Source organism: Macrotis lagotis, chromosome 1 (genome assembly GCF_037893015.1).
Source record: "Macrotis lagotis isolate mMagLag1 chromosome 1, bilby.v1.9.chrom.fasta, whole genome shotgun sequence".
Taxonomy (NCBI): Eukaryota; Metazoa; Chordata; class Mammalia; order Peramelemorphia; family Peramelidae; genus Macrotis; species Macrotis lagotis.
In genome coordinates, this window is record NC_133658.1 from 738754537 (window position 1) to 738768112 (window position 13576).

General features: G+C 36.5%; 1 pseudogene; it reads left to right on the forward strand.

Annotated features, from left to right (window-relative positions):
• The first annotated feature begins 636 nt into the window (after positions 1-636).
• LOC141523851 (glyceraldehyde-3-phosphate dehydrogenase-like) lies at positions 637-1652 on the forward strand (annotated as a pseudogene).
• The last annotated feature ends 11924 nt before the right edge of the window (positions 1653-13576 follow it).

Here is a 13576-nt window from a genome sequence, read left to right on the forward strand (position 1 = left end):
TACTTTTTATCTTGAAGTTATTAGTAATTTATTTTGGATGCCCTTTTTTTTAATCCCTTCAGGTTTCATATTCTGAGGCAGTCCTTGTTAAGGATCCTTATAGTCCATATCATTCTTTATTTTAAAAAGGTTCTACTAGTATTTTCTTTAGCTCAGAGATCTTAAAATGCACCTTGGCTTTGAATGTACAATTTCTAAAATTTCATTGGTTCCTTGTGACTAGTTTTCCAAAGGGTATATAATTGTTTTGGAGAAGTGAAAATCTAGATCATAGTACCTAGCTAAAAAGTCAACATGATGTTTAATTCTCTCAGAATGAATGAAGTGATCAATTCCTTCCACATTTGGAACCTCCCTTATAGAAAGATTTTGTGCTCCCATTAGCCCAGAAATAGCAACACACACACACACACACACACACACACACACACACACACACACACACAAAGTTTTTAATTCACTTTTATCCATCAGTAGCCACAAATATATATATATATGTTTTCAGCAACTGATTTAGATGAAAGTAAGAAATAATTTCTTTGACTGCTAAATGGTTGCTTCTTAAATTTCAAAGTAGGATGGAGGCTCTCAGCTCTTCTCCAAGCTCCTTGCAAGGATCCACTGCTCTGGTCAGTCACATTCCTGACCAAAATGGTGAAGGTCAGAGTCAACGGATTTGGCCGCATTAGGCGTCTGGTGACCAGGGCTGCATTCAACTCTGGCAGAATAGATGTTGTGGCCATCAATGACCCCTTCATTGACCTCAACTACATGGTTTATATGTTTCAATATGATTCTACCCATGGCAAGTTCAAGGGCACTCTCAAAGCTGAGAATGGAAAGCTGGTGATCAATGGAAAAGCTATTACCATCTTCCAGGAGCAGGATTCCACCAATATTAAATGGGGAGATGCTGAAACTGAGTATGTTGTAGAGTCCATTGGTGTCTTTACCACCATGGAAAAGGCTGGGGTTCACTTTAAGGGTGGAGCCAAACGGGTCATTATCTCTGCCCCTTCTGCTGATGCCCCAATGTTCATGATGGGAGTGAACCATGAGAAATATGATAATTCCCTTAAAATTGTCAGTAATGCCTCCTGCACCACAAACTGCTTGGCCCCCTTGGCCAAGGTCATTCATGACAACTTTGGCATTGTGGAAGGACTCATGACCACAGTGCATGCTATTACTGCTACCCAGAAGACTGTGGATAGTCCCTCTGGCAAGCTGTGGTGTGATGGGCGTAGTGCTGCCCAAAACATCATCCCTGCTTCCACTGGAGCTACTAAGGCTGTAGGCAAGATCATCCCTGAGCTGAATAGAAAGCTCACAGGCATGGCTTTCCATGTTTCCACTCCCAATGTATCTGTTGTGGATCTGACCTGCCTCCTGGAGAAACCTGCCAAATATGATGACATCAAGAAAGTGGTGAAGCAAGCATCAGAGGGACCCTTGAAGGGCATCCTGGGCTACACAGAGGACCAGGTTGTATCCTGTGACTTTAACAGCAACACATACTCTTCTACCTTTGATGCAGGTGCTGGTATTGCTCTCAATGCCACTTTGTCAAGCTTATTTCATGGTATGACAATGAGTATGGTTATAGCAACTGTGTAGTTGACCTCATGGTCTTCATGGCCTCCAAAGAATAAAATGGGAAGCCATGGATGAAACATATTCATCCCCAGACAAAAAAAAAAAAATTACATCACTGGGGAGCCCACATCCCTAACATGTATTCCTCTACCAGGGATCCTGTGCCCCATTCACATCCTTGTCCCAAAGCACCCTTGTAGTAGTGGGGAGAAGTCTAGAGTCCTTTATTGTGTGCCATCAATAAAGTCACCCTATTCAGTGAAAAAAAAAAGTAAGATGGAGCATTTATGATGTAATATGTAATATCAATCCTAAAAAGGGGAAGGGGTCCTTAAGTGTAGCTATAGGAGTACTATTCAAATATTTCATGATGGAGGTGATGATAAGTTAATTAACTCCTCACACACAATATTGTAGTAGGATCATCTTAAAGATGTCATTGGCAACTCTCCAGCATTATGAAAAGAAAGTTGCTATGCCCTTAAGAGCACAGAAATCACACCCAAATACACATGTAATTTCTCAAGTACATGCACACTTTTATGTTCTGTAATTTTTCTTTTTATTGTGAGGCAATGGGGTTAAGTGACTTGCCCAAGGTCTAACAGCTAGTAAATATCAAATGTCTGAGGTAAAATATGAATTCAGGTCCTTCTGATTCCAGGGCTGGTGCTCCCTCCACTGGGCCAAGTAGCTCTCTCTACATTCTTGATTTGATTTTCAAATTTCATACCAGGAAATTCTAATTATCAGTGAGAATGACTTTCTTTACCTTTTCAATGAATTCCCCAGGAGCTCTTACAGAACTTAATCCCTTTTCTGCCTCTGTTCTCTCTATTCCTTTGTCTTTCTCTTGTTCTCTTTCTGTATTCTTAGGTCTCCTTGTCTCTACATTTCTCTTCCTGTCTCTGTTCTATCTCTGTCATTCCATCTGTTTCAATCTGTCTGTCTCTCTGTCTCTGTCTCTCTCTGTCTCTGTCTCTCTCTGTCTCTCTCTGTCTCTCTCTCTCTCTCTCTCTCTGTCTCTCTCTCTCTCTGTCTTGGTCTCTCTCTATCTGCGCTGTGGTATTTTAGAAAGATATCTACATATAGGCAACCTCACCAACACTGGTTTTACCATTTTACCAGAACTGCAGATTTTTACTATGGATTACGGAAAAAAAAACTTTAAAAAAACATTTCACTCACTAAAATTTTATAGTGCATAACCTTAACTAGGTCTGGTCCTTACTGCTCTTGGACAATCTGTCTACTGACTATTGGCTCACTATTTCAGTGCTGACAATGACTGCTACAACCTCTTCCTCTCTCCTCAAGGCTTTAACCACAACTTTAATCACTCCTCTCCAACACACACACACACACACACACACATACACACACACACACACACACACACACACACACACACACACACACACAAACACAAACACAAACACAAACACAAACACAAACACATAAACAAATTCTTATGGGAGAAGCAGCCTTGGCCTTTTGCTTAACCTGAAATAACTGGGGAACCTCTAATTGGAGTGCTCTCTCCTCTTCTAAAAACTCAACATCATTAAATATCTCCTGCTCCAGAATGAGGAGAATATCTGCTTTATGGTAAGGATAATTTCATTACTGTCCCTTTAAATTAATCCCATTTTGTCTTCTCAAGAGTTTTCTTTCTCATTTCCTCTCTGGAGATTTCAGTAACCTCCCATTTTTTTTAGCTTTTTGAAAGGCAAATGGGGTTAAGTGGCTTACCCAAGGCCACACAGCTAGGTAATTATTAAGTGTCTGAGACTGGATTTGAACCCAGGGACTCCTGACTCCAGGGCCAGTGCCCCTCCCATTTTTTTAAATTCAGTATTCCTAGTATCCCTAGATTAAGTTTCTTTATGTACAAATTTATAATTGCCAAATTTTATTTTTTTAAAAAATAACCTTTGCTTTAATTTTCATATAATATTCATGGCTTTCCATGATCTAATTCCAACCTACTTTTCCATCCTTTGATATTGTTCTCCTCTATATATTCTATATTTTAACCAAATTCTATTCCATGTGCTATGAATTTTCTTTTCTGTCTTAGCTCACATTGTTCTCTAAACCTCAAATATCTATTCTCATTTTTTGCTGCTGAATGATTACCTACCCATGAAAGCCAATTTTCCATGAAATCCTCCCCAATTCCCCTGTCATCTGTAATTTTTTCTGTCACAGAGTACATTTTTTAATGTACCTCTCTACTGCATTTAAAATTGTTCATCTTACAATTATCTGTCTTTGTGGTTTCTCCCCTAGTTAAGCAATAAGATTCACAAGATCAGGGATAACTTTTTTATCCTCCTCAGTGACTAGCACTTAGTTCTGAATTCAGGAGAAATCAAATATACATTTAATTAATGAATGAATGAAAAAAAAATCTTTCATTGTGAAAAACTAGAATTGCTAATGAAAGATACATTGTAGAAAGAAGATAGAATTCTTCATAGGTCTTTTGCTTTTCCTATGCTTTTTGAAGGACTATGCATTTGTATGTAAAGTATGATTTAAAATAATTTAAATTATTTTCAAAATCAATATTTCATATTTGAGTTTGTAATCATACTATAACCTTAAATATTTAAATATACCATTCAACTGAAAGAAAAACTCACTCTCTGGTCATTTCCTCAAAACTTCACCAAAAACCTTGACTCCAACATTGATACTCCAGGCTAACAACTGGATGTTAATGTTAATATCCTCAACTTGAACCAGGAATCCCCACCATCAAGATGAGTGAATACTTTTTTCACCTAGTATTTCAGGAACGACCCAACCATGCTTTATTTGATTCCTATTTTCTAATTATACTGTCACAGCCTCACCAACTATTTTTATCCCCAACCACATTCACTAGAACCATGTCCTAGAAGTTTCAAAACCAATTCCATTTCAAGAACTATGAGCCTTAAAAATCACATCTGTCCTTTTTTTTCCTGGAAAGGAGGTTTGAAAACCTATTCCTATATACCTCCATTCAACATCCCTACAACATTCTGATAAAATGTTCCACCTTGGCCTCTGTATTATTATATGTACTATCTCCCCCATTAGAATATAACCTTGGAGTGAAGGTTTATCTTTATTTTTGTGTTTGTAACCCCAGAAGTTGGCAAATAATAAGCACATAATAAATGCTTTTTTTATTCATTCACTCAATGAAATGCATACATGCTACAATTTTAATGTAAAGAAACTGGTAAATGAAAATACTTTCCCAGAGTTCCACTGGAATCAAAATCCTTTTTTTCCCCACCTAACCCAGGTTGTACTGTAAAACTTTTGAATATCAATGAATAGGGAATCCTCTTGTATTAATATCATTGGAGAGGGATGTGATTTAGGGTCAGAGAAAATAACTTTTATTTTTAAATTTTTAAATGCATTTTATATTATTACAATAACCTTGTTGTGTGAGTAATCATAACACCCCAAAAGGATGAGAAACCTCAAGAATAGTGAGAGAGAGAAAAAAGTGTACTTTAGTCTGTGCTCAGATTCCAGTGGCTTTGTCTCTGCTGAATTGCCTTCCCCATCATAGCCACCAGAGACGTTCCCTCCACTCTATCCCTCCCCACTCTCATCTATTCCATTCTCTCTCTCCTTTCATCCTGTTCCTATCCAGAAGTGTGTTGTATCTGAGTACCCTCTCACATGATCTTCCTTCTCTTCTGTCACCTACTTCCCCATTCCTTCTCCCCATTCCCCCGTTATCCCACCCTTTTCCTCTCATTTTTCTCTAGGATGAGATAGATTTCTTTAGGGTAAGAGAAAATTACATGAGTAAATATATTAAGGAAGGAAATTATGAATGTGCAATTAAAAAATGAGTAATCTATTTTGGTTAGAAAGAGTGTATTTTTGGGATTTAATGAGAAAGAATGCTATGAAGGCAGACTTAAATCAAAGTGTAGAGGGTCTTCAATGCCATCATAAGGAATTTGGACTTGATTCGTTACACAATAAATTTTCTACTCTGCTCATTAGGAATATGTAGGCTGTGTCTGGATATGGAGATAGTTTGATTATTTGAACTGAGTAACTCCTGTCATTCAGTAAAGTCTGTCCAAAGAGTCAACAAGAAGCTTATTATCTGGTGGTTGTAAACTTTCTCACTTCTAAATGGGAAACATTTTCTCATCTACCACCCAGTATTTTTGTGAGAATAAAGTGAGATGATAATTTTTAAAGTGCTTACCACTGAACCTAGCTAGCTACTGTGCAAATGTTTATTATTACTATTACTATTACTATTACCATTACTGTTATCATTACCATTACCACTACCACTATTACTATTACTACTATTACTATTACTATTACTATTACTATTACTATTACTATTACTATTACTATTACTATTACTATTACTATTACTATTATTACTATTATTTAGAAACTTGGGATCTCACTGCGATAATGTTGAGAAGAGAATAAAAGACTCAAATGCTCTATTCTAAAATATTTTTTGTCTTGACAGCTCATTCAGCAAAAAGTTATAATATATAATTCAGTTCTATGGAGGTTTAAGAAAGAAAATGCAAAGATAAATAAATCTTATATTTATCTCTTGGAGCTTACAATGTATTATGAAACCTTTAAGTGAAGCAACAATTCATAAAAGTAATTTTACTTGTTCTTTTTTAGGACTAGTCAATTGACCTAGACCCCCTTCTTCCCCATCCAACATCCTGTAAAATTTTATTTATAATAAAGCAACAAAAATGTTTAGACAAATGCAATCAACTCATCAATAAGACATGAGAGTATACACTTCTTATCTGAGAACTGATGTTTCCATGAAATTTTTCTGCTTAAAGATCAATCATTGTAATTCATCGTAGACCCATGGGATTTTAGATCTTTTTTTTTAATTTCCATGTTTTTGTAATATATTTATCTAAATTTGTGCTAACTATAGTAATGTGATGATAGAATTTCTTGATTTTCTGTTCTCATTGTATCAACTGAATCAAATCTTCCCAAATTTCTCCAATTTCTTAACTTCATTTATTCATTTATTTGTTTGTTTGTTTGTTTGTTTATTTATTTATTTGGCTTGTGCAAGGCAAATAGGGTTAAGTTGTTTGTCCAAAGCCATACAGCTAGGTAATTATTAAGTGTCTGAGGCCGAATTTGAACTCAGGTACTCCTGACTCCAGGGCAGGTGCTCTATCCACTGCACCACCTAGTCATCCTAAGTTTATTTTTAAAATCACAACAATAGATCATTACATCGTTATATTATAACATGTTTAGTCATTCAATAACCAAAGGATGCCCATTTTGTTTCTAGGGTTTTTTTTTAGTTTGTTGTTTTGATTTGAGGTTTTTAGAAATTAAATTTCCATAATCTCCACAGGCAATAAAGAAATCAATTCCAAGAGGAGTGAAGTTACATTGAAGACACTGTGATTAGATTTATCAACAAACAATAAGGAGGCTCTTCCACAAAAAGCAAATCTTTATTGTTTTTGTTCTCTTTCCTCTGTTTTTTTTCTCTCATCTCAGATACAACCTCTGCATAATCATTCTTTCATCTCAGATAAAGAGCATCTTGGATGTATTATGGGGGACCACAGGTTTGATATGAAATTATTCACTTTAAGTAGTATGATCAAGAGAATTTGGGTTCAAGTTTTCTCTGAAATAAATATGCATTCTATGACTGTGGCCAAATCACTTAAGCTCCTTGTAGCTAAACCAAATCTCTAAAATAATAAGTTACAGATAAGTTGCCAATCTGTATTCACCACAGGAACTTGCTACAGAGATGAAATAACAGGTTCTGATGAACAATCACAGGAATAAATAGATACCAATTGATAGATTAATTTTATTCAGTTGCTTTTTCAGTCATGTCTGACTCTTCATGACTTCATTTTGGGTTTCCGTGGCAAAGTTGCGGGAAGTAATTTACCATTTCATTGTCCAGCTTATTTTATAGATGGGAAATCCTGGCATACAGGAATAAATGATTTGTTTGGGGTCACACAGCTAGTATCTGAGGATAGACGTGAAATCAGGAAGATGAGTCTTCCTGTCTACAAACCCAGCATTATATACACTGAACCACCTATCTTCATTGAATTTGAGAATAATTACTAATTACTAGACTTACTAAAAACAATCAATATTAAATTCTAGATAGAGCTTATGAAATGGAAAATACCCAATAATAGATCCAAATGGCTAATAAAATCAGTTCAACAAATAATATGTGGATTAAAAATCTTATCATAAATGGTAAGAATAAATAGATGTGTTAATAAACATGAAGGGTTTGATGATGATTATGATTATGATGATGATGATGATGATGATGATGACTGACAATCTGGTCATGGTTATCAGAAACTAAAAAAATATTCATTACCCAATTTTATCAAAAAATGAAGACTTTTCATGAAGATTTTAGAATATGGGGGCATCTAGGTGGGACAATGGCTAGAAAATCTGGCCTGAAGTCAGGAAAATTTATCTAAGTTCAAATAAGAGTTTAGTTATTCCTAACTGTGTGACCTTGGACTTAACTTTGTTACCCTTAGCCCCTTATCATTAAAATAAGCTGGAGAAGAAAATAGCAAACCACATCATTATCTTTGCCAAGAAAAGCCAAAATGAGATCATAAAAAGTCAGACAAGATTGAAACCAATAAAAACCAATGCATTTATCTCCACCAAATATTTTAAAAGATATTATCAAGTGGCCAAAATTATCTACCAGAAGGTCACTACTGTTCCTAATTGACAATGAAAAATCTCTGATTTAAAAACTATTATTACTAATTCAATAACTGATTCATATTAAAACAAGAGCATTATTACAGATAAAAATCAATGTCCATAATTGCCCATATAGATCTTTGATCCACAAAAATTGGAGGACATTTTAATAAATACTGACATGTTCATCACTTATAACTCCTCCCAACAAAACAGAATTAAAACCATTCGAGGGGCGGCTAGGTGGCATAGTGTATAAAGCACCGGCCTTGGAGTCAGGAGTACCAGGGTTCAAATCCAGTCTCAGACACTTAATAATTACCTAGCTGTGTGGCCTTGGGCTAGCCACTTAACCCCATTTGCCTTGCAAAAAAAAAACCTAAAAAAAAAAAAAAAAGAAAACCATTCGAGATATGAAGATATAAAGGACAACTAGGTGGTGCAGTGAATAGAGCACTGGTCCTGCAGTCAGGAGGACCTGAGTTCAAATCCAGCCTCAGACACTTAAAAATTGCCTAACTGTGTGATCTTGGGCAAATCATTTAACCCATTGCCCTGCAAAGAACAAACAACAACAAACAGGAACAAAAAAGAAACTCCTAAATGGGGTCACCAAGAAAAGACTCAAATACAAAAACAAACCAAAAAAAGTCACATGCACACAGAAAGAACATCATAACATCTCTGTTGCCCCATATCTATAAATAAGATTGTCTAAAAAATGCTTTCTGTGAATCTCCAAAAAATGAGTTTGTATGCCAGTATTTTCATTCAATAATAATTCATCATTTATCTACCTCTATAATAATTTTCTGCACACTTGAAAATATCATAACATAATAATTACTCCCTTCCTCTCTTCTAGAGTATCTTTGACTATATGGATGGGAAGAATAAAAAATGATAATAATAAAAGAAAAAATTACAATAGCTATAATAATAATGTCAACAATACAAATCAAAGATATCACAATGACAAAGTATTGCAACAGCAATAATAATGAGTGAAGGGAGGTCAATACCAAAGTAAGGAAATGCAAGCTGCTAAATCTTGTGTGGTTCCATAGTCTCTGTTTTGTTTTGTTTTTTTAAGTTTTTGCAACGCAAATGGAGTTAAGTGGCTTGCCCAAGGCCACAGAGCTAGGAAATTATTATGTGTCTGAGACCAGATTTGAACCCAGGTACTCCTGACTCTAGGGCCCGTGTTCTATCCACTGCGCCACCTACCCTCCCACTCCATAGTCTCTGAATGGGTCCTTTCTGATTATTTATAGTATTTTCTCTTTTATCTGAAGGTTCTGAAATTCGGCTTTAATATTCCTGGGAGTATTCATTTTGAGATCTTTTTCATGCGATGATCAGTAGATTCTTTCAATTTATATTTTACTTTTTTCTTCTAAGATATCAAGATAATTTTCTGAGGGATTAAGCCAAGATGGCAACAGGAGAAGAATCTCTCTTAGATGCTATTGCCATAATATTTCAAAAATCATAAAATTATGATTCTAAATTTTTGAGAGACAGAGCCCATAGAGGGATCAGGTGAGGCAATTCTCCAGACCAAGGTAACTGGGAAAATAGTGGAAAGGCCCTGCTGCATGGGGGTCGAGGGGAAGCCTGCCAGAATGAAGGAACTTCAGCCTCCAGGAGGAAACCCCAGGGTGCTGGGAACCACAGCTCACAGCAGCAGGGGCAGTTTCCTGATCTACACACCAGGGAGCACCAGGCACAACTTGGAATATCAGCATCGGGAACTTTGCCAGAGCAAGCATGTGAAGCCCAGCCCTCAGGGCACTCAGCAAGCAGCAGTGTTCATGGCAACCCAGATCCAGGAAAAAGAAGCAGGCAGAGCCAGTAAGCAGGAGCCCCCAGGCAACTGAGTCTTGAGTGCTCAGCCTACCAAAGGTAAGGGAGTGGAGAGAGACTTCTGAGATCTGCCCTCTGTACCAGGAATAGGACTCTGGGTCTCTGACCACATTCAGATCGTGGTCACAGTCTAGGATCCCCATAAGAACAGCAGGGCCCCCCACCTCAGCCCTGTGGCAGAGGGGTGCCCTTGTGGTCATTCACAGACCAGGAGAGAAGACAGAGCTTCACACACTGAGATCCTTGTGGGGAGGGGGTGTCCTAATAATACTCAAAATCTCAGGAAGCACCCCAAAACTAGGCAAGTCTAGGAAATGAGTAAACAGAGAAAAAAGAGGAACACCACTGAGAAATACATTGTCTATGATCCCAAGAAGGATCAAAATACTCAATCTGAAGATAAGGAAGTATAAGCTTCTGCATCTAAAGACTCCAAGAAAAACAGAAATTGGGCTTAGGCTATGACAGAGCTCAAAAATAGATTTTGAAAATCAAGTAAAGGAGATAGGAAAAAAATGGGAAAAGAAAGGAAAGAGATGCAGGGAAAGTATGGGAAAAAAGTCAGCAACTTAGTCAAGGAGATCAATAAAAAATGCTGAAGAAAATGACATGCTAAAAACCAGCATAAATCAGGAGAAGAATGCTTTAAAAAGCAGAACTGGTTAGATGGAAAAACAGATAGGAAAGTTCTCTGAGGAAAACAAATCCTTCAGACCTAGAATGCAGCTAAAGGAAGCTGTTGACTTTATGAGAAGTCAAGATACAATATTCAACACCAAAAGAATGAAAAATTAGTAGAAAATGTGAAACATCTCATTGAAAAAGACAACTGATCTGGAAAACAGATTCAGGAAAGATAATTTAAAAATTATTGGGATACCTGAAAGTCATGATCAGGAAAAGAGCCTTGACTTCATTTTTAAAGAATTCCTACAGGAAAATTGCACAGATATCATAGAAGCAGAGGGCAAAATAGAAATTGAGAGAATCCACTGATCTCCCCAGGAAAGAGGCCCATCAAAAACAACCCCCAGGAATATTATATCCAAGTTCCAGAATTCCCAAGTCAAAGAGAAAATATTACAAGCAGCCAGAAGGACACAATTCAAATATCTTGGAGCTGCAATCAGGATCACACAGCACTTAGCAGCAACTACTTTAATGGCTTGTAGGGCTTGGAATATAATATTCTGGAAGGCAAAAGAGCTTGGAAAGCAACTGAAAATCAATTACCCAGCAAAACTGAACATTCTCTTCCAGGGGAAAAGATGGACTTTCAATGAACCAGGGGAATTTCAATTACTCCTGTTGAAACAACCAGAGCTGAAGAGAACATTTGATCTCCAAGTACAGGACTCAGGTGAAGTATAGAGTGGAGAAGGACAAAATATGAGGGACTTAATGATGATGATCTACATGTATTCCTGCATAGAAAAATGATGCTGATAATACTCATATGAAACTTCTTATTTAATAGAGTAGGTAGAAGGAGCTTTTATAGATGTAGCACAGGAGAGAGCTGAATTTGAAGGCACAATAAATTGTAAAAATTGAGTCAATGGCTAAAAAGGAAATGTAATGGGAGTAAGAGAAAGGAGACGTGGAATAGGCTAAGATATTTCATATAATAATATTTTTTTTATTATTGCAATGAGATGGAAGGGGGAAGGGGAGGGGGAATGAGGTAACCTTTGCTCTCATCAGAGGTGGTTCAGAGAGAAGACAGCATAAATACTCAATGGGTTATAGAGTTCTAGAGTAAAAAGGAGAGAAGTGGGGAGAGAGGAAGGGGAGTTGTGAGTGATGGAGTATAGTTTGGACCATGGAGGAGAGTGGTCATTTATAAAACATTTTCTATTTTACTTCTTGCAAGGGGCTGGGTTTGGATGAACTGTCCAGGAACCGCAAGGCCGGGTGTTTGCTGGGCCCAAGGGGTGGTATGTGGGTTTGGGGACTCTTGACCCCAGGGCCAGTGATCAGTCTGCTGCACCACTCAGCTACCCTACAGCACATTTAGGAAGAGGGATAGAGTGAAAGGAGAGAGAAAATATAGTATATGGTAGTGGGGAGGTATGAATGGAGGGAGTTGTGATCAGCAATGGCAACAGTGGAAAAATATGGAAGCAACTTTTGTGTTGTACTTATCATAAAGAATGTGATCCACCCATGACAGCACTGGTGGTGTTGGAACACAGACTGAAGCACATTTTTTTTATTTTTTTCTCTTTCTTTTACTTTATTGCTCATGAGGGTCTATATTGTTTTGGTGGGAGGGGGTATTATGCTTACACTTAAAGAGAAATATTTTAGTAATGTATAAAAAAACCATTTGTACAAAAATAAAAAAACAAATATACAACAAAGATAATTTTCCTTTATAATTTCGTGAATTTGTAATATTTTGTTTAGTTTCTTCCTTTAATCATGTCTTTTTGATAATGATTAAATTGTTTCTCTTGAATCTATTTTACAAGTTAATTGCTTTTCCTAGGTGATATTTCACTTTTTTGCAACTTTTGACTTTTTGATTGTTTTTTAATATCTCATGGTTTCATTAACTTCTACTTGACCATTTCTAATTTTTAAGAAATTATTTTCTTCAGGAATTTTATATACTTCTTTTCTTTCCATTTGTCAATTTTTGCTGTTAATTTCTTTTTTCCATTTGTACAATTATGTTTTTAATATTCCATTTTTTGATATATCTTCTTCTACACTGTTAATATCTCTTTTCATAATTTTCTTGCATCACTCATTTCTTTTCTCATTTTTCCTCTACCACTCTGCTCTCTTTCTTTAGCACTTTTGTCCAATTTGCATTTTTCTTTTTGACATTTTTTGTAGCTTCACATTATTGTCTTCTGAGTTTGAGTCTTAAAAATTCCTGTTATTATATTGACCTTTTATGGTCAGGAACCTTTTTGTTATTTATTCATTTTCCCATTCTATTTCTGGACTTTTATCTTTATGTTAATATGGGCTCTTTTCCTGGAATAGTACAGGGTACTTTCCCAAGCTTCAGGCTTGTGGTTCTTTTTTTCAGAGTTAATTCCATTGTCTGTTAGTTTTTTTGGTGTTTGCAATGATCTAATGAGAGATACATTCACTGTTCTGGTTTGGATCTTTACCCAGTAAGGCACCTGTTACTCTGCAGCATCAAGCATTACTGCTTATATAATTGTGATACAGACTTATGGTCAATACAAAAGAACCCTGTATCCAGTGTCACTTCAAGGTTCCCTGAAATGTCTTTCTGTTTTCCAACCCCCTTGCCAGTTCCCCACCCCCTTACCAGGCTGAAATCTCCCAAAGCTCCTACCATTGCAGTACCTTCCTAAGCCTACTGCTGGTG